General features: G+C 37.8%; 1 protein-coding gene across 4 annotated transcripts in view; it reads left to right on the top strand.

Moving 5' to 3' along the window:
* The window catches only part of ARHGEF10 (Rho guanine nucleotide exchange factor 10), a 2,254,368-nt gene that overhangs the window by 2,075,425 nt on the left and 151,006 nt on the right, over positions 1–27,937 (top strand). The window lies entirely within an intron of this gene.

Here is a 27,937-nt window from a genome sequence, read left to right as displayed (position 1 = left end):
ACCTGCAAAATATCCTAATCAATATCCAAACCAAAGTGTAAAAAGGTCAAACAGATAAACCATTCAGTAAAAACTGCAAGAAAGATCCAGCAAAGCTCGAATCTTCACCATGTAATAACTTAAACCTCCTGTAGTGGAGGCCCATAGAATATATACAAATGAACCCTTAAGGGCATAACAGTGTTTCAGCTACATGTCTTCTGAATACCCTGTTGAGGTTAGAAAAGTGCCAACAATATGCATGCCTGCAACTATTAGGGTTCATAGGTGTTTACTAGGCTAATGATCACAAGGGCCTTTTTAAGCCTAACCATGCATCACAAATCTCTGACAAGCTCTGATACCCTTGATAAGTGTAACCAGGGGGTTGGGAGATGAAACATTTACGAGCAAGAGCTTGGGAGATGAACCATTTACAGGTTGCCTTTGTTCATTAGAGACATAGGTGCCAAACCAGGGATGAATTTTCTGTTCCCCATCCAACTGTCCAAATTGCACTTGAATTGGGTTAGGGAGGCACTCTGCTTCACATGGATGGGGAGCCTGTTCCACAGATGGGGTTGTCTCTGGGATACATACCTGTTTGACCAGCAGGTCCTATTTATATCACAGGCAAGGTTTAAGTCTTTAGAATGGGTAATTCTGGTGCTGTTTGTTTTGTGTTTATGCAGGATGTCCATCAGAGTGGGGTCTGACAATGCCCTGCATGCCAGGCATAAATCTCCCCTCAAAAGCCTGTAGGAGACAGAATAGAGAGATAGGACCTTGAGGCAGTCTGCATAGGACATTTTACTTGTGCACTGTATTTTTTTAGTGAGGAACCTCTGTGGGTGTTCCAATTGTTGGATATGCCTGGTTAGGTCCATACCAAAGGCGGTATTGTACTCGATGATGGATGGATGCCAAATACAGTGGAACAATGACTTCCTTGGACTTAGATGCCATAGTTTGTTTATAAGTTGCTCACCATAGAATGATTTCCTCACTACTGTAGCACGTGATGGTCAAAGGATAGATTACTATCTATGTGTGTCCCTAAGTCCCAGATTATTGGGTCAAATCTAAGGGGTGTGTTGTCAATATGATAGTTACCAGGGGTGGATGACTTCCCAAAGGATACCATTATGCATTTCTTGGCATTTAGTTTTAGTCCATGACTCTGACACCAGTTGTTTGTCTATGTCAGCCCCTCCTGGAGAACATTTGTGTCTGTGTGGGATTCGATGACAGCTCCTAATTTGCAATCATCTGCAAATTTAGTCAGCCAGAAACCACTGAGATTGGTATTGACTTCAGACAAGTGAATGCCAAAAAGGAGCAGTCCAAGGACTGATCCCCAAGGGATTTCACTTGTGAATGGCCTCTTTGTAGAGGTGGACTCCTCAATTCTAACTTCCTGCATCCGGTCTGTGAACCATTTGGCTATCCACAGGGTGACATATGAGTTTGTATCTAACCTCTTGAGTTAGTAAACAATGCCCGAGTAGGGGATTGTGTCAAGTGGCTTTGTCAGGTCAAGGTAGACAGTGTGAACCATTTTTCCCTCATCTGTTGCTTTGGTTACCTTCTCAAAGAGGTATAAATTGATTTATAGATTTAAGCCTAACCAGTTAACCTACATTGGCGTGAATATACCCATAAAGACTTAAAAAGTAAAAAAAAAACAATGGGCATTTTGAAGCCATGTAACTGAAACACTGTCATGTCCTTAAGTGATCATTTGCATATATCATATGGGCCTCCAGTATTGGAGGTTTAAGGTATTACACAGTGAAGACTCTAGCTTTTCTGGCTCTTTCTTACAGTTTTTACTGAATGGTTTAACTGTGTGATGTTTTTACCTTTTAGTTTAGAATTTGGAATTCAGGGAGAACAAATCCTGAAAGAAATGTGCAGGTACTGTAGCTGGTAATCACAAACAGGAGGGAGCGTGCACATCATTGTATCCAATATAGCAGACATTGTATTACACTTTCCAGCATACGAAGATAGTTTGAAGCATAAAGAAAAAATACTAATCCCCACTGATGGCAGCCACAATTCTTGGCTATCATCTTCCTCTCCAGGTGGCCTAGGATGCTGGACTCAGGAGAAATGAGTGGGCATTTACGGAATGGAGGCTTAATGGACACAGGGTGGAGGGATACTCAGTGACTGATTTTCACTTTTCCAAGTTGTGTGAAAACCTGGAGATGATTATATTAATTAGTGTTAAGTGCAAAGGAGGATAATCTCTTGGGAGTGCATAATCTGTTTTCACCATCCATTCCCCATCCCCATAAAATAAAAGTGCGCAGTTGTAGTCATAACAATTTCACACTGAATGCAAATGTTGATGATCACAGCATTGCTAACAGATATTTGTCCATAATCAAGTGATTTGAGCAACTGCATTGTTTCCTGCACCTGTATGTGAGGTGTACACCATCCACCCGTTGCTTAATATATTCACCTCTGAGATCACCATTACATAGAGGTAAAGCAAACAATTGTTTCTAAATAAAACCAAGTGTTTGCTTTTACAGTTTGCTAACAACGAGATGTTCACCGTGAAGTATATTGATTGAATTTGCCTGTCTTAAGCACTGGTGATTGCATGAAGCTGTGTAACCTAGACTTGAAAACAAGAGTCTTCAATCTCCCTTTCTGTTAGGAAGTGTAATTGCAGATTAAAACAAATATGCCAAGCTGGTGATAATCAGAAGTCCGAAATCAGAGTTTCTGTTGATGTTATTTGGTATTAGTGTTTTAAAGAAAAAGAGTCATTCTGTAGTTTTCACCTTTTCCAAATAAACCTTTCTGTACTCAAGTACAGACCTAGTTAAGTTATTTAACTGTTGCATAATGGATAGATGTTCGGTGTTAAGTGAATCATGTAATAACTTTCTATGTTAATATTACTTATATAATGTATTCCTGTTTAATGATTGTTGTAGAAACTAGCAATTGTATGATTACAATTAGAGGGACCGCTACTATACCAGAAGTGGTACAATAACAGATATTGCATCACAGGCAGCAGATATTGCATCACAGGCATCAGTATCACTTCTAATAAAAACACAAGAACTCGAACACCTATTCATTGACCCCAGTACAGAGAACAGCTGTTTATCAAACGTTCACATCAGCAAACATTTTTCTCAGAGCAAAGAGTTAGCTGTCCAACATCCAGAAATTGCCCTTTTCCTCATTGGAGTGCAATCGCGGAGTTGGTATATTTAAGTAGGGGGGTGCGGAGGGAATAGCCCCCACATTTGGGACTGTGGGGGCCCCCCACATTGGTCGATCGATATACTGCGGTGTGTGTATTGCTCGGCATGTTGGACAGCTAACTCTTTACCCTGGGAAAAGTTTCGCTGATGTGTAGATTCGATGACAAGAACGTTTGCTGTATTGGACTTGATGGATAGGTGTTCAACTACTTGTATTTTCGTGGAAGTGATATAGACCCGCATCACAGGTATTACATCACAGTGCTTTAAATTGTACCAGTAGGTGCAGATATTACATCACAGTGCTTTAAATTGTACCAGTAGGCATCATAATAGCATCACTATGGATTAGACAAGACGAGTGCATATGTGAAATTGTATGTTATGGAGTCAATGGTGGCCTGAAGAGTAATGTCTGGAGCTCAGCTTGAAATGGAAATAAAAATATGTTGTAATGTTTTTGCCAGATTGGTTACAGATGAATGTAACACAGTTGTGTAGGATTTGCAGGCACTATAATAATTCACTGAGCAGGGTAATGTGTATCATTATTCAAAGAGGTGTACTGTGGCAAATCACAGTATAGTTTTGTACAAGCATATTCCTATGCACTGCACTATAAAACTAACTGCAGGGATAAATTCTGTTATCACATCAAATTGCCAGAGCATCAGCATTCATAATATCAAGCCCGTAGAAGCAAAAATGCACAATATTAAGTGCCACTACAACGAAAATGAAATAAATCACACAGTGCAGGTGACTGTGGGAGATCATAGTCCATCTGGGATTGGGGTTTGGCACATTATCAACTGTAGTGCAACCTTAGACTTGGTGTATCTAGTTAGCTTGTTGTCGATGTTTTATAGCACTTCATTATTGTGCCATTTCACTTATATGGGATCAATGTTACAAAAGTTGATGCTTTGGTAATTCGACATTCTAACACAGATAAGGGACAAATCTATATAGCTGTGTTTGTTATGCTCTGAAGCACTTTCTGTTTGAGCTTCACTGCTTTCAAAGTGTCAATTTCACATACTCTCTTCAGACTAATTGTTATGTATTATGTGCACTGGCAAGCTGAGTTGTAGTATTGTGTGTTACCAACAAAAACATGTCCTTTCCAGTAGTTTAGAATTTTAAATAACTGGAAAATATCTTCAGATTTCATTTAATATGTCTGAAACATTTGAAGTGACTATCAAATTATGGAAATCATTTGGCTGAAAGAAATATTGAAATGTCCTAGTCCAGGTGATGGCAAAGTAGTCTGTGTGTGCAAAATGCGTTACTAATTGCATATGTCTTTTAAGTACTGTTAAATTATTTTCAAAACATGTTAGTTATTGGGCTACTGGATTCAAAAGCATGCTGCACAGGCACTGAAGTGTGACTTAGCCTAGTACCGTACAAGCTCTGGTCCTGTGTGTGTGATCCTTACAGAGACAGAGTCAGGGCACTGTGGTTTGCTGAGAATGGAGAAACCTTAACATCCATGAATGCTCTTCTAAGGTATACTGCAGAGAAAAAGAGATGCACAACACTCTAACTGTACACAGGGGTACAAACGTCATGGCTGTGCTGCAGCCATACCACGTACACACCGCTATGGATTCAGAAAATACTATGGACATTATAGACATTAGACATGGGAGTGGCATATGGCAGCTCACAAGGGCTGCAATGCTCTGCTGTCGTGACACAGGAAGATTCACGGAAGCACGTTTGTGCCATCGACATCTCCATTCATAGTACCTGATTTTTCTTTATTTTTTTCGTTTGATACATAGATTTTCTGCTCAGGTGTAACATTATATACTCATATTGGCTAAGAAGGTTTCATTAACAGTTCCTACTACTGATCAGTTTCTTATTCACAAGAAATACTTAAATTACTGCAGGCATTGCGCTCTTGTGACGTATAAGGCCAACATCAGGTATGTAAAAGACAAAAAATACACGTGATTTTAACTGTATTCACAAAATGTTTGAAGATATGTAAATAAAACAAAAAGTCATGACAGGACAGTTTACACAGATTACTCAAAATATTTTCATGCAGCACATTTATTCTGCTGTGTTTCGGATCCTTTGTGAAAAAAATGTATATATATATATATATATATATATATATATATATATATATATAGACCTACCTGAGAACAATGAAAGCTCTAAATGCCAACAACGAGAACACCGACACTGGAAGGAAGACCGACAATGGAAATAATCGACAGTTCGAAATAGCAACGCTGAAAACACCAACATGCGAAACGAGTGCAACTGTGTAAGTATGCGATAGTGATGGACTTTAGGGTTAGTGTACGGGTAAGGTAATTGTGCGTTAGTGATGGACATTAGGGTTAGGGTGCAGGTAAGGTAAGTGTGCGATAGTGACGGACATTAGGGTTAGATAGTGACGGACCTTAGGGTTAGGGTTTGGGTTAAGGTTAGTGCATAGATAGTTGTGTATGTAAGGTTTAGTGTAGGTTTGTAAGGTTTTTGGTGTGCTTGTGTTGTGTGTGTGTTTTTTGGAAAAGGAATTTGTTTTGTTGACTGTCTGGATTGTGTGTCTGGCATGTGAACATTCGTGTTTTTGAACTTTCGGTTTTGTGGTGTCAGTGATCTCATTGTTGGTCTTTTCACTTGTCGATGTTATCAGGCAGATCTATATATATATATATATATATATATATATATATATATATATATATATATATATATATATATATGTATATGGGTCTACTTCATTTGATAGAAAGCACATTTCACTAAAACTCATTTGATAGAAGTCTTTTCACTGAAAATCAATTGCCCGAGCACAATTCACTGAAAGCTCATTTCACTGAAAACTCATTTGACTGAAACTCATTTTTGTCAAAATGTATATGCCCTCTTCCCCAGTCTAGTGTGACCCTAGAGTTAGTATATATAGTAAGGTGGGGTTGGGGGCACAGTCCCCCACATTGGTGCTATTATGCATCCACTAGTTTTGAACAGTTCAAAGCTGCCTAACCTGGACAACCATTACCAAGAGGGACTAATTAGTGAGAAACTGACAGAATTCCTAACCGTACCACCCCCAGTACAGATCTGTAGTAGCCAGCGGGGGTTCCATTACTGAACCTATGGCTATCTGTCTGGACTTTCGAATTAAACCACTAGCAGAAAACAACTCATCATTCTTACTTGATTCCATGGGCTTTCTGGATAAGATTAACAACTTAACTATTCATCCTGATGACCTACTTGTCACCATTAATGTAGAGTCCCTCTATAGCATTTTGAACCATGACTTTTGTATAAAGGTGGTAATAGAATGCTATGAACAGGAACAAGCAACTCTCCCGGGGGAACCTGAAGTCTTAGGAAAACTACTGGCCTTACTCTTTAGCAGCAATTTCTTTAAATTCAACAACCACTATTACAAGCAATCCACTGCTATCATCATGGGAGTTGCCATGGCACCAAGCCTGGCAAACACCACACTTAGGAAATGGGAGAAAGACACAATCTACAATTCTCCATTTTTAACAACATGAAGTGCTACTATCACTTTATAGATAACATTTTTCTTATCTGGAAAGGAGCACCGGAACAGCTAGAAGATTTTCTCACTCACATCAACTCATCAACTAGTTTCATTAAGTTCACCACCAAGGTAAACTGGGACAAAGTTGAGTTCTTGGATCTAATCATAAGCAAGACCCAAGACCTGCACTACTTGACACATGATTTATACCAGAAACCTACCAGAGTCAACATACTGCTACATGCCAGAAGTATGCACCCCTACAAGCTCAAAAAGAATGTCATCAAATCCCAGGGATTACACATCGCCAGAGTTTCCCACGAAATGGACAGCTTCATCAAAATCATTAGTGAACTGGAGAAAGACTTCCTTGCAAGAGGATACACCAACAGGCTTATCAGAAATATCTTCACCCCCATTATAGACCAGAAACCAGAGGGACCCTGAAGTTCAATGTAAACATCCGTGTACCATTTGGGTTTACCAGCAACAACAAATGAAATTTAAATATGATTCTGGACTACTCCTTTGACTACAAAGAGATTACTGATGTTATAAAAAGCAACTGGCCCATTATAGCGGAAAACATGTCTTTTGGAACATCTTCCCGAAGACACCAAGGAAAGGAAGAAGCGTCAGGGAATTTCTTGAAAACTCCGGACCACCCATCATGACCTTCCCCTGCAGTACCCCTCCCTGCCACTACTGCAAACATATGAGCTATAAGAGCAAAATCTACTGCCCCAACAACCATAAGATCTTTAAAGCAAGAGTCCAAGGAAACTGCAACTCAGAAGGGGTGCTATACAGGGCAGAGTGTACATGATGCAGAGCATTTAATGTTGGAAAAACTATCAACCAGTTCAAGAATAGAATAGCTAAACACCTGCATGATATAAAATACCTCCATCAAACTAACCCACTAGCAGTACATGCGACTAAAGTTACAGGACATAACTTTAAGTTTCCCATCTTGTACAACATTCTAAGGTCTCCATTCAATGGAAGTTACAGTGACCTATTGGAAAAATGGTAACTTATTTGGCAAATAAGACTCAGAGCAAGGGATGGACCAGGATTGAACACTGCTGAGTCCATTATTCCAGTACTAAACCTAAGAACACTAGACCATAAAAAGTTTGGATAATCCCCCTCCCCCCATCCTTTACTTGGTTTTGCCTCTGGACCAGTTTCCAATTCTCAGTGTTAACCTTGGTAACATTTATCCCTATGTTTTCTCTACTTCCCTCGTTCTTTATGGGGATCTCAAAACTGAATTGCTATCTTTCCTTTATGTTGACTATGTACTTTTTTGCCTTAGCATGTAGCTTTAATGCCTGTAAGGTAATTTATTGGTGGATATTTAGTCATGTGAGGCATATACTAATGACATTATGGTATGCTAAGATCTTTCAGTTCTTTTAATTCCCTTGCCCCCCCCCTTTTTACTATACTCCTGGTAGAATGCCCACTTTATTTCATAACCACTAATAGCATTAAGATCCAGGGTACGATTTGTAGCTCTCTTGAATTTTTAAGTTAATTTAAGAAATGCAGGCTTGGGGACTTACAGCTGATAGTCTACTATTATTCTAATAATTTTTAACAGGTTCTTTTTACCCATCCATGGATACCCCTTCCCTCGTAAAGCCGACTCCATTTTTGGCTAATTAGACGAAGCAAAAGTCTAACATTTATTTTTATTTTTAAGTAGTGAAATGTTCCAGTATATTTCCTATACTTCCATTGCAGCTCTAACATTCAAACTGGTTCCCTAGCTGATCATTCAAGTTGACAAATTGCTGTTTATTAAAACCCAGCAAGAACAATAAAAAACACTCGTATGCAGGTCCTTGTGCCTGATTAAAGCTTTATAAGATGTGAAAGCTCTTGTGCCTGATTAAAGCTTTATAACCTGGAGCCTATCTTGTGTCCTGTTGTTTTTGGATAAATTACTGTTTATGCCATAGCAAGTTGTTTTAATGTCTGTAAGGTGGTTTATTGCTGGTTATTTAGTTACATTAGGTGTATTCTAATATGACGATAAGTGATTGTAAGTTGTTTCAGCTCTTATAGTCGTCCCCCTCCACCACGTTAGCTGTATTTCTGATAATATGCCCACTTTATTTCCTAACCACTAATAGCATCATAAACTGAGATGTGATTTGTAGTCGTCTTGAATAGTTTTAATTTAAGAATTGGAGGTATGGGGACTTATTTGTTTTAGTCTAATAATATTTTAATAATTAATAAATGGTAACAGGTACTGGTTTCCCGTCCAGTGATACCCCGTTCCTTGGAAGGCCGACTCCAGTCTGAGGCCATTTAGTCAAAGCAAAAAGCTTAACATTTATTCTTAGTGAATCATTCCTGTGTGCTTCCTAAACTTTCATTGCAGCTCTTACTTTCAAACAAGTTCCTTAGCTGATTATTTCTTTTTAACATTCCACTATGACCTCTGGCCACCTGCTTGCCTTTTCCGCCATATTTTTGGACTTTAGGATCTTATTCAATCCAAGCCCGCCACAATCTTCTTTACGATTAGACTTTCCTTAACCCTTTTAAAAAAATTATACATCAGGGGCTGCTAAATCCTCTCATGATGTATTGTAATTTTAGATCTAGCCTGCCTTTTGCTCTAGTACCTAACACTAAATCTCTCCCTTACTATTAGACTCACTAATAAACATTTCATATTTTGTAAGCTGTTAAGCCCTCTCATGATGCTTTCCATCCTTTAGTTAGAGACCTGTTGCTTCAGTCTCCCACCTTTATCTTATGGAAGATCAAAGCAACCACTTGGAGTGAGTTCCAGATTCCAGTCCCCTATGTAAGATATCAGCTTACTTTAGATCAGAAGCACACTTCCACTCCCACTCCACTAATCTCCTCCATAGTTATTTTGCTACTACACATTTTTCCTGGTTAGCATATTATTTCCCTTTCTCTTCACTCACACCACCCCCTGCTTCTTTTTCTAATTAAATGCCAAAACCACATTCCCCCTACGGCGATTTTTTTAAAAATATCAGACCACTTTGCCTCTGTCTTCACTAACGGGACTCCCTCACTGATTTAAACAGACAGGTTCCACAATTCCAATGTCAAAAAGCCTCTTACCCTAGACTTATATGATAGTTTGGTCCTTTAGATTGCATTATGTTGTCTCTAATATCCTTCCCTCATGCTTGCTCTGTTTTGTGATCCATTCCTCTGCTAACTTTAGCTATGACTCCAACGCATACCCGTTTACCAAGTTTTTTTCTCTCTCATTTAAAAAAAACGATCATATCATATTTAAAAATCCAATCCCGCCACAGCAAACCGCAAACCCTCAAGGTCCTCCTTTTATTTTCACGCATTTAGTATACAAACATTCTTTTACAATCAGAGGGCCACCCCTGTAGACAGCCACCTACATTCCCTTACAAGTCCACCATTACAGAACATCACTATCCAACCCTCGGACCATGCTTCCCCCGATTCCATATACAATAACACCCCACTTATGAGCTTACCACACCATGCTCACTTTCCTCTTTTTTAAAGCCAGTTTCCTGCCACATCGAGCCTGTTCCCCCACAGCATTCCCATTACCTCAGTCATAATCCTAACTAGAATTCTGGCTCCCTTATTAGACACCATTCTCCCAACTAACCATTATGAACGCTGAGATACTGTGAAGATGTAAAATTTAAATCCGCAATAGTTATGAACCCAGACCTCCATCTAGTAAACCGTTTAATTAGAAGCCTAATGGAGATTGTAGATATGACTTTAATTAATAAGTTTTTATTTGGATTGGTATTTTCATTTTGATTTTATATGTAAATGTATTTAATTTGTAATCAAAAGGACTAAGGGGCATCTCTTAGAAAATTAAATATATGCATAAATCTCCTTGACATTTCAAAAACTCTTAAAACTTGTAAGAGCCCAAGAAGATTCATTCCTGAATAAATGCAAGACGAAAGTGCCGCAGAAATTCAGTGGACTGAAATGTGGATCGTGATTAACACACTGGACATGTTTACAAACTTTTTGATAGTCTAATATTACTATTAACAAAAATAAAAAGTTAGACTTTAGATTTAAATGTTTAATTATATTGCAGGGGCTTTAAAAGTGATCCTGGTCCATTTCAACCACTCGACACTATTGGCTGAATAAAGGCTAAGCCCACAAACACACCCACTTTCTATGATTGGTTAAAGCTATGGATACATCCCCAAGACCAAGATGTATAAGATGCACATTGTTTCAGAACTCTAACACTGAACAGCGCTCAAATGACTTCTTATTGAATGAATAAAGCTCTTGAAGGAAGGATTGGCTTTCGTGTGCCATATTGACACTGCCTAAATAATTGCTTTCTTAATCTGAAGAACTTCATCGATGTTGAATTAACATTCTACTCCTCACACAGATCTAATTGTACTCTGGGACCGAGAACAAGATACTTAGAATGGAAAACCAGGAACAGAAAGACCTTACTATACCAATGAACCACAGCTGGAATGAGACATTAAACGATACTTGCAATGATTAAGCCATAGTGCCGTTGTTATTAATAATAAGAAAGAAAGAAATTGCTACAATAAAAAATTTTAATTGTTAAAATCCTTCTCCACAGACTTTACCTGCTCACAAATATAAAGCTGAGCCTAGTGCTCCCACAGGCTTACTCCACAGAGATACGATTCTTACTGAGAGCCAATCTCCTTCTCCTGAGGCTAATAACAGCAATCCTTGCAGTTGTTTCATTTTTATTCCCCTTAATCTCAAAGGGCCAGGCTCACACAACTGGGTATTAGCGTTTGCTTTTTTGCTTCTAGTAAGTCTAAATGTTAAGTAATGGTTGCTTAAGAAAATATTATATTTGTTGTTAGCCAGTTGTTGTAATTATTCTTGTAACAGGTGCTTAAGAGTTCTATCCTCACAAATAATAATAAAAAAAATCTATTTAAACAGACTACTCATTTGGCATCTGTATCTGCTTTAACATGGACTAAATCCTCCTCACAATTCTGCTAGAGTGTAAGGCTGGTCTGTCTTCCAGTGTCGCTTAGAGCACACAGGATAAGTTTTCCCTTGTACATCTTTACAAAAGTATTTACTGCAATGGATATGGTTTTCGGATTTATTTTCATGGGTCTGGGACTGACATTGGCATTTTTAATTGTTTTGGCTTTTCACTCCACCCCTCCTCTTAATGTGTGTATCCTAACTTCTACAACATATAGTATCAGTGAACAAGTGCAAAACACAGTAAAACTCTGTGGCCAACTATAGATCTTCTATTAGCTATAACTGTTTTAAAATAAATATGGAGCTTGTACTTCCTGTTTATAGTGGTGTTCTTCCCTGCTGATCAGTAGAAACATTTTTTAGATTGTGCATGCGAAGGAGCTGATTTGCACTGAGTTCTTGTTACTACCCCATCTGTTGTTCTAACATTCCCCATTCTTACCCACCCCCTTTACATTGTATTTTATATATCATTAGCTCCTCCTCATGTCTGTCCCTCGAAACCCCCGATCACTCATCCCCTAACACTGAACTTCTCTGTCTTGCCTGTAGCTGAGGATTTTTAATCATTTATATGATATTAGAGCAGGCAATGAAAATGCCTTAGCGAAACATATTAGGGACAATGTAGGTCACAGTTTTGTTTTTAGGGTGCTTCAATGCATACATATAAATAACAGTGGAGGTGATTTAATTAATGCCATGGAAACAGTTGAGTTAAACTGGATCTTGAACCTACAGGCTGATAGGTACCCAAGTCTAAGTGGATGCGTTCCCCTGAAACCAGCATTAAAGGGATGCAAATTGGTCTAAAAATGTGATTGGCTAAGATAAAATTGGAATGCTGTAATTTCTGGTTGAGAATAGGTTTTTAAATGGCTGTAGTGTGATGTTTTTTATGATCTGAGGAAGCGTTGGGTACACAACATGAAAACGCTTATCTGGTTTCTCTGTTTTATTAAAAGAACATTGCCATTAGCTGTGGTGGTCTGACCAAGTTTTTATGCTTTGGATTTTTACTTTTTTGGCCCTGATCGTCATCAGTTGTTGGCACTATATTTTACTACTGTTTTTGAGCATCACAGGAAAGAGGAACTTGTTTGTTTACATCATAGTATCTTAATGTAGGTGAGGTGACAGTTTTCTGCTTGAGGTCTTCAAACACCTTCTGTTGCTGCTCTAACCATGACCCTGCAACATTTTTGCATGTTAGCTCTCTTAAAGGTGCTGTCAGTTCACTGAAGTCTGGTATAAACTTGCCTAGATAGTTAACCATGCCTAAGAAACGCTGTAGGGCTTGAACATTGTCAAGTGCTGACATCTCAAGAATAGCTGCTTGTTTGGTCGGGTCTGGTCTCATACCAATACTGTTAAATAAATGACCTACATATGTAAATTCTGGGAGTTTGAATCTGCACTTCAGAGGATCGAGCTTCAAGTTCACTTCACGTGCTCTATCTAGAACTTTCTTTAGGTTTCTGTCATGCCTTGCTTCACCATTGCCTCCAGCCAATAAATAATCTACTATTATGACACAAGGATAACCCAAAAAAATTTGCTTCATTGTACTTTGAAAGACTACACTTGCAGAATTTATTCCAAATGGCATCTTTAGAAATCTGTATTTGCCAAATAGAGTATCAAAAGTAGTTAGTAATGAGGATTTGTGATCAAGCATCACTTGCCAAAATGAACTCTTTGCATCCAAGACAGAAAAAACAGTGGCATTTGTTATTAGGGCTGCGACCTCTTTGACTGTGCGCATTAGATGATATGGTCTTTTCAATGTTTTGTTCAAATCTCTTGGATTAATGCATATTCTGATTTCGTCTGTGCCTTTCTTGTGAGCTGCTACCATAGCCAATACCCATTCATTTGGTTCTGTAACTGGACAAATTACACCTTACTGTACCATTTTATACAGCTGAGCTTTAACTTTATCCTACATAGCTATCAGAACTCTTCTTGCTGGTCTGACTACTGGAGTGACCTCTGGGTCTAACTTCATGGAATACACTAATACACATCATCGAAAACATCAGCATAGTCTGAAAAAATGGCTTCAGAAAATTTAGAACTAGGAGATGCACTTATGTGATGAACTTCTTTGGTAAAAGAAAGCAGATTAATTCTCAAACTGTCTTTGAGACCCAATAAAGACTGTACTGGTCTTCTGACTACATAGAATAACAAGCTGTACAGTTCTTGGCCAAATAACATGAAAGCATCACTGAGCCTTCAGTTTAAATCTCTTCACCTCCATAAGCAACAAGTTTCTCACTACTGGCCACATTAAGTTGCTCATTTTTCTCACTCTAGCAAATGTGTTTGCTAATATAACATTACACTTTGAACCAGTGTCTACTTTAAGCTCTGTGGATTTGCCATTGATCTGAACAGTAAAGAGCACTTCACTTTTTGCCAGTAATTTCACTGCATCAACTCTTTCACCAATTGCTGACACACCATCCACATAGAAAGCCGACTGCTACATCTCTATTCGATCAACCTGCTTTTTTGTGTGACCTTTCTTTACAACTGCATGAGGTTTACCTGATTTGCAAACGTTTTGGAAATGGTTCCATTTTTTACACTTGTGACATTGCTGATCGAATGCTAACCAATTCTTTTAGACTCATGATTTGCACCACAATTGAGACAGTTAACAATAAAGCTGGACTTTGCTTTTGCTTGTACTGTACTGAGCATGCTCCTTTAACTGAACTGGTCTCAGAACTTGCTGGAAAACTATGTGGTTTCCTTGATAAGCCAGCAGGGGTTGTGGCCGCCATGTGTTTAGTAGGCCCATTTCTGTTTGCCACGTGCTGCATGCTGTCCATATTTGCTCTGAAGCCTGCTGAGACCATGCTATTGTCACTTACAAGCATACTTCCCTTCCCTTGACTCAGCCTGTATAACAATACAATGGTTTTCAACTTCTCCTTCATACACTGCTGGTGCATACACAAATGAATGCTGTCTTTCTCTGGCCTCTGACCCAGCTAGGTTTAGCAAAATGAATGCCTTGGTACATGCATCTTTATCTGAATAAGCTGCTTGTATAAAAATATTGTACTCTTGCTCAAATATTCTCTAATTCTCTGCAATATTCTGATCAAATACAAGAGGTAAGGGCTTTCAAAATCCGTGTTCCAGTGAAGAGTTTTGCAAATAAGCATGAACACATAAGCATATGCCAGAAATTTACGCCAGTACTTGTAACTTTGCCCAATAGCACAATGAGCCTCTGTATAACTGAACTTTGCGAAATAAGTTTCTCTCGGGCACTCTGTGAATAAACAGTACACAACAGACTGAAACTTCCCCAAAATGGCGGTACCTTTCTCGGCAATTCTCTACAGTGAAAGGAACACTGTGTAATGGCGACACTTTGCAAATAGACACACCCAGCAGAAGAAACTTTTCAAAATGGATATATTTTGACTGCACTTCACAAAATAGTCGCACTTTGCACACAAATAACTCTTCGAAATACATGCACCATAATAAGCACACACTGTAAGCACTTTTACACACTTTGAACTTCAAATAATTTTAGTTATGCCCTTGATATAATGTGAAGCCGTAGTTATACCAAAACACAGCACTTTACCAAAAAACATGTAGTTGTCTTGCTTAATTTACACTCAATTTTCCCCTTTTTTTGCCCTCATCATATTCGTTTTGCATATTTAATCTCTTTTCATACCCACTGTACTTTTATTGTGCTTGTTTTACTCTAAACATGCCCATTTTGCCTTAACCATACTCGTTTTGCCTTTAAACATGCCCGTTATAATTTTTGTTAATTGTTTCATCAAACACCTTCACTTTAAACATTCCTTTTGGTTAATAAGCCTTTTATACCTCCCACTTGTTTGATAATGCATTTTGTGCCCTTGTAATGCCCCATTTTGTCCTTTTTATGAAATAAGTAATTTGTGCGAATTCTCATTACCTTTGCTTCTTTTCTCGCTCTTTTTCATGCTCATTTCTCTTAGTTTACGTTCACTGTCATCTCTGCACCTCATGGCTCCGAATCTTATTCTCTGTGATCCCAGTTCTGACACCATGTCACTCTCCTACTTTGGACACAATAGAAGAGTCTTTGTGGGTTCCGTTCAAGCAGCTTTATTTTATGCAGACACATCACGATAGATGTTAACTGACTTTAACTGAAGTAAATTATATACAAACTAACTGCTGTAATCATACATGCTTACTCTCTGGCTGCACTCTCAAAATGACACTAGGAATGGCACATGCTTAACATTTATACATGCATGCTTAGTCTTTTTCGTGCTTCTTAAAGATACAGCACATAACACCTGCTCTCTGATTTGCACAATCTATCTATTCTTTGCTATCTTTTTTCATTATCTTCCACTGACAATCAGCTTCCTACCCCTGCCTGCCCTAAACACCCATTCATTCCACCGAAAGGAGTTCTTTGGATCATCCATTCCTGAGACAAAGAATGGGTAAACTGAGGGTGGACATTCATGTACACAGATTGATGGGATCATTCTCTTATCTCCATTTGCCTTGTGCGTGCCTGAATCCAGGGGGGTGGCATGCAGTGGAGTTAACATTGTACATGCCTCTTCTGCAAGCATCCAATCAAATGTCTACTCCAACACACACCACTTTCCTTCCTGCCTGAAAGAGAAGCAGCACGCTCTGTACCTTCACTTCCTCTTTCTTCTCTTCCTTCTGAAGAAGCAAGAAGCAGCACTACCTTCACTCTTTCCTTTCTTCCCTTCTGAGAAGAGAAGCAGCTACCTTCACTCTTTTCTCCCTTCTTTCCTTTCCTGAAGAGAGAGAAGCACGCTCTTTACCTTCACTCTTCTTCCTTTCAAGAAAGCAGCAAGCTCTGAAGCAAACCTCTCTCTTCTCTCCCTTCCCTTCTTCCTGAAAGAGAAGCAGCACGCTCTGTACCTTCACTCTTCGATTCCCTTATCTGGCACCACCAGTGCTACAGTTGCTACTTGAACTCAACTTTCAACTCTCCTGGACTTTTACCCTGTGTACATGCAGTTATTCTATGCTGGGGCAAAACGTAACGAAAGTGCGTTTCTAAATCTATGTTGGACTGAAAAACATTCTCTGACTGCTTCATCGGTGACTAAACTGGCTCTGTTCATCTCTATGAGCCCAAATGCCCAGATGGCTTTTGGTCCTGCTTTTGCAGAAGTAACCCAACTGAAATCACATGCGTGTTTGTCTCTGTTATTTATGTATCCAGTGGTTTGTATCTTTTGGTCTGCAGGTTTTCCTTTTGGAATACCTCTCTGATTCTTCTATTTGCTCATCATTCATAGTAAGTATACTAGATGGCTGCATAAATGTTTCTGGTTCATTTTGAGAATGTAAACTATGCTACTGCTTATAAAAATGTAAAACTGTAGTTCTTTTTCAAAACGTTTGTCTTATAAATACAGCATTTTAAAGCAGGCTACCCTTTGCTTATTCAAGTGGATGTTAAATAACTCCCCTTTGCTAAAGTTATTTAACATTATTGAAAAGTAAGGCATTGTTTATGTATACCTCTCTGTGTATAACAATAGATGTATATCTGTGTGTGTGTTTGTGTGTGTCTGTGTGTTTTCATATAGGTATATGTGTTTATATATGTCCACATGTATTTCTCATAATTGGCTTCTTTTAAGCAGGTTTGCTAATCATGATGACAAATATATTCCTAGTCAGATGTTTGATTAATTTCTGAGCCTGCGCTGAGTCAAACACATTAAATCATTAGCCCTATTCTTTCAGACTCCCCCAGTGCCCTAAACTCATAATTAAAACCATCTCTGGAGAGAAGAAAAAAAACTTTTGTCATGCAGAGCGTATCCAATATCTCTAAATAAGAACAGCAAAATAGAAGATTTCACTGCAGTGCAGAATGGTTTAATTAGCTTTCACGACCTGCTATGACTAATGCTGGCAATGTCACCTGCCAAATTTTATTCCAATTACTATATCCCTCCCACTTGCAGTTAAAGTATTTCAAAGATACAGCAAAAGGTCAGGCAGACAGAAGTTGAGTGTATTTCATGAGTGTTTCTGCTACTCATTTTAAAATAGTTTCCATCTTCCTTCTTGATTTAAAGAGTATTTTGCCATCATCCTCTTCCTTCAGAATGTGAAGTCCTGTGTTATTTTAGGACTGCATCTCACTGCCTTTTCTTTTATTGTTTGGTTGTTTAACTACTTAAAAGTGCTGCTAGATGCAGAGTATACTTCTGAGATTTAAACAGGTGAACTGGGGACATCTTCACAAAGAAAGACTTAAAGCACTAAGTATGGTGAGATCATTTACAGGAAACAGTTTGTTTGGTTGATATGGTAATAAAATGCATTCCTAGCCTGAGGGAAATACAGAAGAAAGCTGAAAACTTTATACCACTGATACGGATCTACTTGTGACTCTGCAATATAACTCATGCTTAAGTTAGAAAGAAAACAGAAGTAACATAAAACTCCTGTCCCACCACATGACAATGACATTGGAAAAGCATAATCTCCTTGTGTCTGTCAGCTCATTGTAAGTGACATGTGCTGCATACTGTAGATCCAATCCCTAAAATAAATGAAACTGTCTCAGCAAACATCATTTCCTTTTATGTTATGAATATAACCCCCCTACTTCTCCATCAACTGCAGTTTCCCATCTCCTTTTACATCCTTTTCTAATTGTACAGCAGTATGAAGACTCCTTCTTCTTCCTTGCATGTGGCTGTAATTCACAGAATAGCACTGGTATGTCTCCAGTTCACCAGTGTCATGTCCCTGAAATAATCCTAGCAAACTGCATACATGGTTTAAATATGCATTTATGTATAAAGATCCGTGACTCTGCATGCCTGTCTCTTTAAATATACTGTATGTATATGTATATGTTGTTGTGTCTTTCGGCTTTTCCCAGTTAGGGGTCGCCACAGCGGAACTCCGGTCCGCTAATGATTGGCGGTAGATTTTTACATACCGAGTTGCCACCTCTGATGCACAACCTTCAACGAAGGTATGCCCATTCATGCATGTCTCCACACAGAAGACACTGAGAATCGAACAGGACGTCTTACTGTGAGGCGACAATGCTACCGCAGCACCACCAGTGATATATATATATATATATATATATATATATATATATATATATATATATATATATATATATATATTGTTAACCAGGTTTGTCTAAATAAGCAAATGGCCCATTTTCAGTGGAGACCCGAGGAGAAAAGCTCCAATTACAAATACAGTCATTCCATAAAGAAGTTAGATGTCAAAAAAAGAATTTATACAACACAAGATGTTAACACAATTACATTGTTTTGTACAGGTTTTTGTATGAATTAATTTATGTACAGTATCTATATAATGGTGTGGAAACTAGGAGAAAAAAAGGAATAATTTACACAGTAGAGGAAGTAGGAAAAAAGTTTTCCAAGTAAGAGGGGTAAGAGGAGAAGAAAGAGAAAAGATAGTTGGTATAAGGAAGAGGTATAAGGAATCAGGAAGGAGCTCAACAGAGAGTATATAAATTACCTAAAAATAAAATGAATTTATGTATACAGGTGTGTGTATATGGTGTTTATGTGCGTGTTTGTATGTACACACACACACACACACACACACACACACACACACACACACACACACACACACACACAAACACGCATACATATAATATATAAATATTTACATAAACTGTGGAAAACATAGGGTTTATATTGACTGTACTGGCTTCTGTACATTTCACCAGGCCATAACTCCCCAAGGATGAACTCCAGAACCACTGTATTCTGTACAAAATCAGTACTGGTGCAGTTTTTAAGTGTGCACTGTGTGTGATCTCATTATGTTAGGAGATTACCGTCTTTATGTAAAGTGTGCACTGGCAGTGATCTCATTATGTTAACAGATTACTGTATTTATGTAAAGGGTGCACTGGCAGTGATCCCATTATGTTAACAGATTACTGTGTTTAAGTAAGTGTGCAGTGGCAGTGATTCTATTATGTTAGGAGATTACTGTTTTTAAGTAAATGTGCTCTAGTAGTGATCCCATTATATTAGCAGGTTACTGTCTTGCTAAACCATGCAGTTGGTATATATAGGCTTGAGAGCAGAGGGTTGGGGGTTGGGTCTGTCCCTAACTTGGGGGTGCAGGGGTTGACCCTTTGTAAAAAACAGCACTTTGAAGTTTTCCAATTTGAGTCATAGGCAGTTGTATTCAGTTAAGCCCTTTGCAAGTTAAAAATCAGGGATTAGTAGCTGAAACAGTTTTACTAATTTATGTATTTATTTTATTTTACATTTGTTAACTGGGATAGCCCAGCTGGATACATGTCCATTTTCAGTGGAGGCCCGGGGAGAAAAGCTCCAAAGAGACAATTTTACGGAACATGCAGACAAACTTGGGTACATATTTCATCTAGATCCATTAGGGTATCTAGTTATTGACACTTATAGGTATAAACTACAGACAGATACAGTTTACAATAGTCAATAAACAGTTTTACATTGTTCATACTAACACTGTTACATGTATGTCATCATACCTCTGATGTGGTATACATTTATATGCAGGTAACAGATAGAACTCTAGTTTAGGACAATAGTTACAACACTAGTGTTTTTTCTGTATTTGTTTGTAATGCTAGCATGGAAGATGGTATAAAAGCCTCGGCTATATCATTGTAAGCAGTATGCACTGAGAACATGTTGTCCACTGCCTCAGTGACTTTTTCTAATAAGCATACCAGGTTTGGGAATTAAGACCTATACAAATCCAAACTGATGGGGATCACAGTCAGTAATGCTGCCAGTGTTTAAAATGAATATAACAGCAGCACTGTACTCTCAATAAAAATGTAGGTATTATGGGATTAAAATGTAGGTATTATGGGATTAATAACTTATTAAAAGTGTTGCTATTAAAAACCAGGCCAAAGACAATAAGTGTTTAGAGATCTCTTGAAACAAGGTAAATGAGATATTCTTGAAGATAATGAAGAAAAACTGGGAAGCAAAACTTTGTTTTGTTTATTTATTTTTTAGGTTGTTGATTGGGTTAGTTCCACTAAGAACAGAATATTTTCAGGGGAGTCCAAATGTATTATTTTCTCAAGGCACATATGAAATACTCTTTCCTTGCTCTGTCTCTGTTAGGTAAGGGTCTTTGAAAATCTTTTATTTTTTTTTACAAATATCCACTTGAGTTTCCACCATCTCATGGAGATAGGACCTCAGTTTACTGACTCAGCCATAGCATACCTCAGGAGTACAGTGCTCCTTCATTGCCAGTATTAGAAAAATGAATCCAATCACCTGGTATAAGAATAGAACCCACACTCTTCTGATCTGGCATGCAAGATCGTGTGCTACCTGTTGGAACATTCATACTGACCAGTAATACAAATCAGATGTTTCTTACCCATGCAGTAGCCACTGTGTGGCAGAACATCTGAGGTAGATAGTATGGAGCAATAAATTCCTATTGTAACAAACTTGTTAATACACAAATTAATTTCCAGTTTTACCGTCCCCATCCCCAACCCCCCCATAATACCCTCAAACATAACATCTACAACTGTAACTTGGAGCATGTACTGGCAGCATTCACTAAGCCCAAAAACATGGTCTCGACATACCCCAGTAACATCCCTGGATGCCTCCTGAATAGTCTAAAATATGGCTTATCAAGACCCCTTGAGTCATTATTTAACTACCATCTTAAAACAAGATTTGTGCCACATAAATGGAGGATTGTGATGGTCATCACCCCATAAGGGAGGACCTTCAACAGATCCTGGAATCTACAGACCCATCAGTCTGACTAATCTTATTTGCAAAGTTATGAAAACAATTGTCATGGAAATTATCAAGAAAGATGTAGAAGACCTCCAGACACTGGATCCATCCCAGTTTGACTTTGTTAAAGGAACGTCATGCACACTGAAGCTGGTGAAATTCTTTGTAAAGGTCACTAAGGCAATGGATTAAGGGTAAGCTGTCCATACTGCCTACGTAGATCTCACAAAGGCATTCAGTACAATACCCCACTCAGGCATTGTCAACAAACTTACAGAACTAGGTATAAATGCCTTTATGCTGGATAGCTAGCTGGCTCATTGATAGGACCCAGGAGGCTAGAATCAGTGAGGCTACCTCCAAAAAGAGGCCAGCCACCAGGGGAATCTCCCAGGGCTCTGTGCTAGGCCCACTCCCCTTTGGTATCTACTTCTCAGATGTCAAGGTCAATGTCAAAGGCCTCAGCTAACCAATTATGCAACAAAGCCACTCTAACCCAAAAGGAGAGAAAAGTAAGGACAGTTGCATTCTAACTTATGTTTGTGATTACATTACAATTAAAGCCATTATTAAGGAGAACTAGGCCATTCTCACTGACAATCAGCAGCTAGTAAGGATTTTAGGAGATCACCCTACTTTTGTATATAAAAAGAGCAAAAGCATACATAGCTGTGTGAAAAATAAAAATAAGAAACACCAGCATGACATGAGCATTAAAATCTGTGGGCACTTAAATGCACTTTCTGTGAATACTTGATGGGGTGCGACTCATTTGATTGCCCCTATCTTAAAAAGATGGTAAAAACTTAAGCAGGTGGTAACTGTAGCACTGAAAAGGTTGTATATAGGAGCATGTGTAATGACTGCCCTGCATTTTACGTGGGTAAGACTATCAATAAACTGAAAAAGAGGATCTTTCTGACATCAGACATAAATGCCAGAAGAACGTCTTATCCAAACACTTATTAGAACACCTCATATATTCTGGTTTTAAATTTATCATTTTGAACTGTGTGAAGATGGATGAGCTTGGAGGAGGCATCAGTGGTGTTTGGAAGAAAAATGAATTATGCTGGCAGTAGAAATTAAATGCATTCAGAAAACCAGGACATTACTACTATTGCTGTATTAAGAGTGTTGAATTTATGTCATCTGCCACACAATCTGTAAAGGTTTTTAGGCAATTTTTGAGGAAATATTTTTGTGTACAAAAGATACTGAAAAATAAAAAATAATGTGTAGTATGTATATAAATGTATATGTGTTTAGTTACTTTAATCTCATTTCTGATTTGATTAGATTTAGTACACTCTTGCATCACACCAGAGATTTAAACAGTAAATTCAAAACACACATTTTTATCATGAAGTATTACCATAAAGTATTGGTATAATTCCCCTATTTAGTATACTGGTGGATGCTCATGCACACACCTGCATACTTTTATACATTACTAGTTTACTTCATCCAGTGTTTTCTATATTTTTGTGTGTTTTTCTACTGGTTTTCATTGAATAAACTTTTTTTGGGGCTGTAAACATGAAAACTGCCATGACAGTTTTTTAACTACAAAACACTGACATTTGTTTTTCTGAACTGTAAATAAAATATTTTTTTCTAAATAATATTTTTTCTGAGCTATAAATAACAGTTTTTATGCACACAAATCCATATTAGATATTATTAAACAGATCTATATTTATATTTATAGCGTTGTAGTTAGTGTGCATGGTTAGATAGTTATGTTTTTTTTTCTTGTATCAGTCTATTTAACTTTTTTAGTTATATACCTACGTATATGATTTTAGTTCTTGTCACAGACTTGATGAAAGCTTTACTGCATTAGTTAGCCAAAAGAGATTTTAGTTAAAAGTCAGTCTTTTCGTGTGTATGGTATGGTTTTCTTAATACCTGGCTGATTTGGGAATGCGGGTTGCAAGTAAATAGGTAGTGTTTTCCTTAACTAGGATGTAGTCTGATCTAATCAGTAGTAGTGTGTGGGGGCGGGTACTTGCTGTTCTAAAATGTACTTTTTATGGCCCTCTTTATATTGTTTGTCTTGAAAAGGCTGGTTTAAAATTAAACAATGCGTATATTTTCCACACCTACTTCTAATTATATAAAAGCTGATTTATGTAACATTTTAAAATATTTCTGATTTTTGTTGTTGAGGTTCGATTGTCTGTGACAAATAAAGCCTTGTTGCTTGGAACACTACGCTTCATGATTTTTGGGAGTCATAGTGACTGAGTTCATCAATGAACTTTTAAGACCACTAGTTTCGCTGCTTTTTATTTTGTCCTCAACACTCGAGGTGGTGAGGTTGGAACTAGACAGACTACTACGCTTGTTCATTTTTTATCTTTTTAGAAATAAGCTGATATATATATTTTTGTAACAGCATACTTTTTTTTTTTCAAGTACCCATTGACAATGCAAAATAAATGAAAATTGTTAGAATACTGTTTATAAATGCATGTCCTTGCAGAACATATTTTTGGTTTATATTACTTCTTTTTGAAAACTCGTGTAATTTTTGATTTTCCTAGTTTCGTAGTTTATTCATCTGTATCATTTATTGTGTCTTACAAGCAGTTAGTATGATATGAGTGCATACACCATTAGATTATATCTAGGACCATTTCTATATTTCTGATAATTTTCCATTTCTCTCTATATTCCTTCATTTCCACTTTGTATTTGTTTATCTGTTATATATCCACATTTTTTCTGTTTTTTTTTAAACAAGAAACATTTTTATTAAATTATCAAGAATGACATAGGCAATCATATCTTTATGTAAATGAAAGCAAACCATATTGACGTAATTTTAGTTGCAAACATTATACATCATTTATAATCTGTCCAGTCATTGTCAGTGAAACATTACGCAGCTCATTCAGATCCTGCCTTCTTTTAAACCCCGTTCCTCTTCAGCATGCATTCTTACCACAATTCTCATTTTTTTCTATGCAATCTGCTGCCCTTTTCTAAAGATCCCAGTTCCAGTTGTTTTACCTCTGTTGCAATATAAATTACTTTTATTACAGTTTTTTGACTTTGATTTCCATTTTCTAGATATCACTTTTTTGGTAGCCTCTATATTTAGGCTCAGTAAGGCCTTACTATGTCTACACAATTCTGATTCTGTATCATAGCTCAAAAAAATTATTTCCTTAGTAACACCAATTTTCTCACTCAGAATCTCTGGCAGGGTAGCCTGCAGTGAATCTTTATAGTCTGCCAACTCATTACACTCCCACAAAATATGTTCCCAATTACCTGTTTCTTTCCCATTATACCTCCAACCGCTGTCTACCTGAGAAAGAATTTTCTGGAGTCTACTTGGGGTATTGTTCAAGACAAGGATAAAGTTCCTTATTTTTTTATTTTCAGGTATATGCAAAACCTTTGATTTCTGTGTTGTTGATGAACATTGGCTCTAAGTGATGGTCCCTGTTGATGTGACACACTGACCCCATATACAAAAATATGTTGATACCAATGTCTTTTTGATCTAGTTACATATCTGACATGTTCTGATGCTTAATGTTTTCTTCCTAAAGATTGCATGCATCATAGCTGCAATAATTTCTCTTGCTCTGTTGACATATTTTTGGACTGCAGAAAATTAATGATTTACTTGACTTCCTGCTCTGGTTTGCTCCACAAAATACCAAAACACATCATAAATGTTATGACCCGCTTTTTTGTAAAGTACATTTCATGAATGAGATGAGGATTATAAAACCAGTAAAACCACATCACTCTGAAAGAGCATAAAAGCCTAGTAACTCCAGAGACCCTGTTGACCAGGTAGCTTGACAGACTACCCATATGGTCTGGTCTGCAGTCATCAAATATAGCGATTTTTCCAGATGAGTGACATAATCATAGTGCCCCCTCAGCAAAATGGCCATCTGCCATATGTAACTTTGTAGACAGGTCGCTGACCTGTTCTGAACCTTGAGTGAACCAGGGAGAGAATGAAAAGGGGGGAATAACAAGACAGCTACTGCCTATAATTGTTTTGGGAGAGGGGAAGGTGAAGAAGTAGGCTGCCCCATCCAAATGATAGTGTGTGCCCATCAGCCAATAGTTAAATAGTGCTTTGCCATTGCAAGCCAGGAGCCATCAAACACATCCACTAGATAGAGCGACAAAATGGTCTGCAGCACAAACCTCATTCGTTTCTGCACTTTCCTCCACAAAGTACCAAAACCCATCATAGACACTGCAACGAGTTTATTACTGAAGTGCATTGTTTTTTATGAATGAGATCAGTATTAAAAAACAGTAAAACCATTTAACTCTGGAACAGCATAAAAGCCCAATTTCTCCATAGGCCCCGATGACCAGGTAGTGTGACAGACTGCCTGACCAGTTCAGCCTTTCTCCTTCCAGCTGAGTAGTATAATCACCATAACCCTTTGGCAAAATGGTTAGTGCCCAAGTGCACCTTTCTAAATAGCTCACTCCCTGTTCTGAACTTTGAGTGACCAAGGAATGGAATTGGGGGAATGAAAAAGGGTAAAGGTCACACAGTGCCGCACACTAAGCTGCCAAACGAAGAAGTCCATTCCCCCATTTCCATAGTCATTAAATAGTCAATAACCAATCTACCAGGGAGCATGAATTTATAACAAATGCTCACCAAAAACTATTTTATTAACATTGTTTTAACTTTAGGTTAATTTGAATAACAATTTCATTAAATAAAAAGCCAGACTGAGGTTTGTTTATTTATTTGACAATTGTTATCTGGGATAGTCCAACTGGGGTCACAAGACCCATTTTCAGTGGAACCCCAGGGAGAAAAGTTCCACAATTTTAGAAATGTAGAAGACTTATAAGCAAACTACAAGACATAAGTATAAAGCAAGTACATTGCTAGTTTAACTGTGATAACACTTTACACAAAGGCATATAAGCAAAATTAGTAGACATAAGTATACAGTGAATACATTACACATTTATCTTGATAACACTTTACACAAAATTATAAATTTGACAAGAAAGTTACAAATTTGACAAGACTTTTAACATGATACAGTGTCGCTGCCTCAGTGATAGTATATTTGCACAATACTATTATTCATGTTTGAATTGGAAAAAACTTGTGCTATTTAGGTTAGTTCGTACAGAGGTAGAAAGATAGGAGTAGTATGGTACATTTTTTCCAGTCTTGATGGCATTTAATGGTAGTGAACTTGTTACTGTAATTGAAGAAGGCATAGGAGGGCAGCTTGTGTATTAGCCTGGGGTTATGCATGTGCATAACATTGATTTATTTAGATGTTCTTTTAGGAAGGCTTTAAAGAGAGAGGTAGGCTAGGAGGTAGCCTAATGTTGGGAAAGAGGGTGTTCGAATATTTAGCAATAGAGTGTGAGTATAGAGATTTTCCTGGGTTTCTAGAAGGTTTGTAGAATTCAAGGAGGCTCTTATCTTCAGATCCGAGGGTTCTGTTTGGTTTGTAATGTTGTATTAGGTCTTCTAGAGCTTGACAGGCAGTGTGTCTATAAAATAGGCTGTGTGTTGTAATTAGGTGTGTATATGAAAGATGTTGTGTTAATTCTAACCAGTTTAATTCTTTGAGTGATTTACAGTAGGTGGAGTTGGTTGTGAACTTTGCAACTTTGTTGTAGCATTGCTCTAATTTAGGTTAAATATATCAAAACCCATATCAGAGAGGAGAATACAATCCTTAGAAAAAACATAAAGGGTTTTTATCAGCAAAAATTCCAGTATTTAGTGACTGCAACACCCAAGTGGGAAGTGTTAGAAGCCACTCCATGACTCAAAATGTTTTGAGCCCTCTCTAATGCTGTAGGGTTAATGGTCCCTGCACACGTTGTTGTGAGCACCACAGAGGGCTAAGCAACCAGCAAACTGGGAATTAACTGTTGTATGATAACTAACTCTCTCTGTTTCTTAGTATGCAAGAAATTAATCTACACTTAGGGAACTTTCCAATATCCTTGTCATCTGTGGAAAGATAATATGCCACTAAGATAAATGTTTATCTCTTGCCTCTGGACTTACTTCTGTAGAAAGAGACAAGCCCCTACCCTAAACTAGGTCAAACAGTCTGGATTTCCCTTCCTGATTAAGTGCATCAGGAAAACCCAATAAGAACATAGGTAAAATACTCTATAAACACTCCATTTCCCTTATCTGGAGCAATCTTCCACTCCAAATCAGAAGCCATACCACCCTTTCTAACTTCAAACATGACCTGATACTTTATCTCCATAACAACCCTATATGTACTTGCAACCACACTACTTAACCCCTCCCTCTCCCTATACCCACTTTACCACTAAGTCTGATCTATAAGACC

This window comes from Protopterus annectens, chromosome 1.part1, assembly GCF_019279795.1.
Source record: "Protopterus annectens isolate FY-2018-M chromosome 1.part1, PAN1.0, whole genome shotgun sequence".
In the NCBI taxonomy this organism is placed as follows: domain Eukaryota; kingdom Metazoa; phylum Chordata; order Ceratodontiformes; family Protopteridae; genus Protopterus; species Protopterus annectens.
This window is presented reverse-complemented; position numbering and strand designations above follow the sequence as displayed.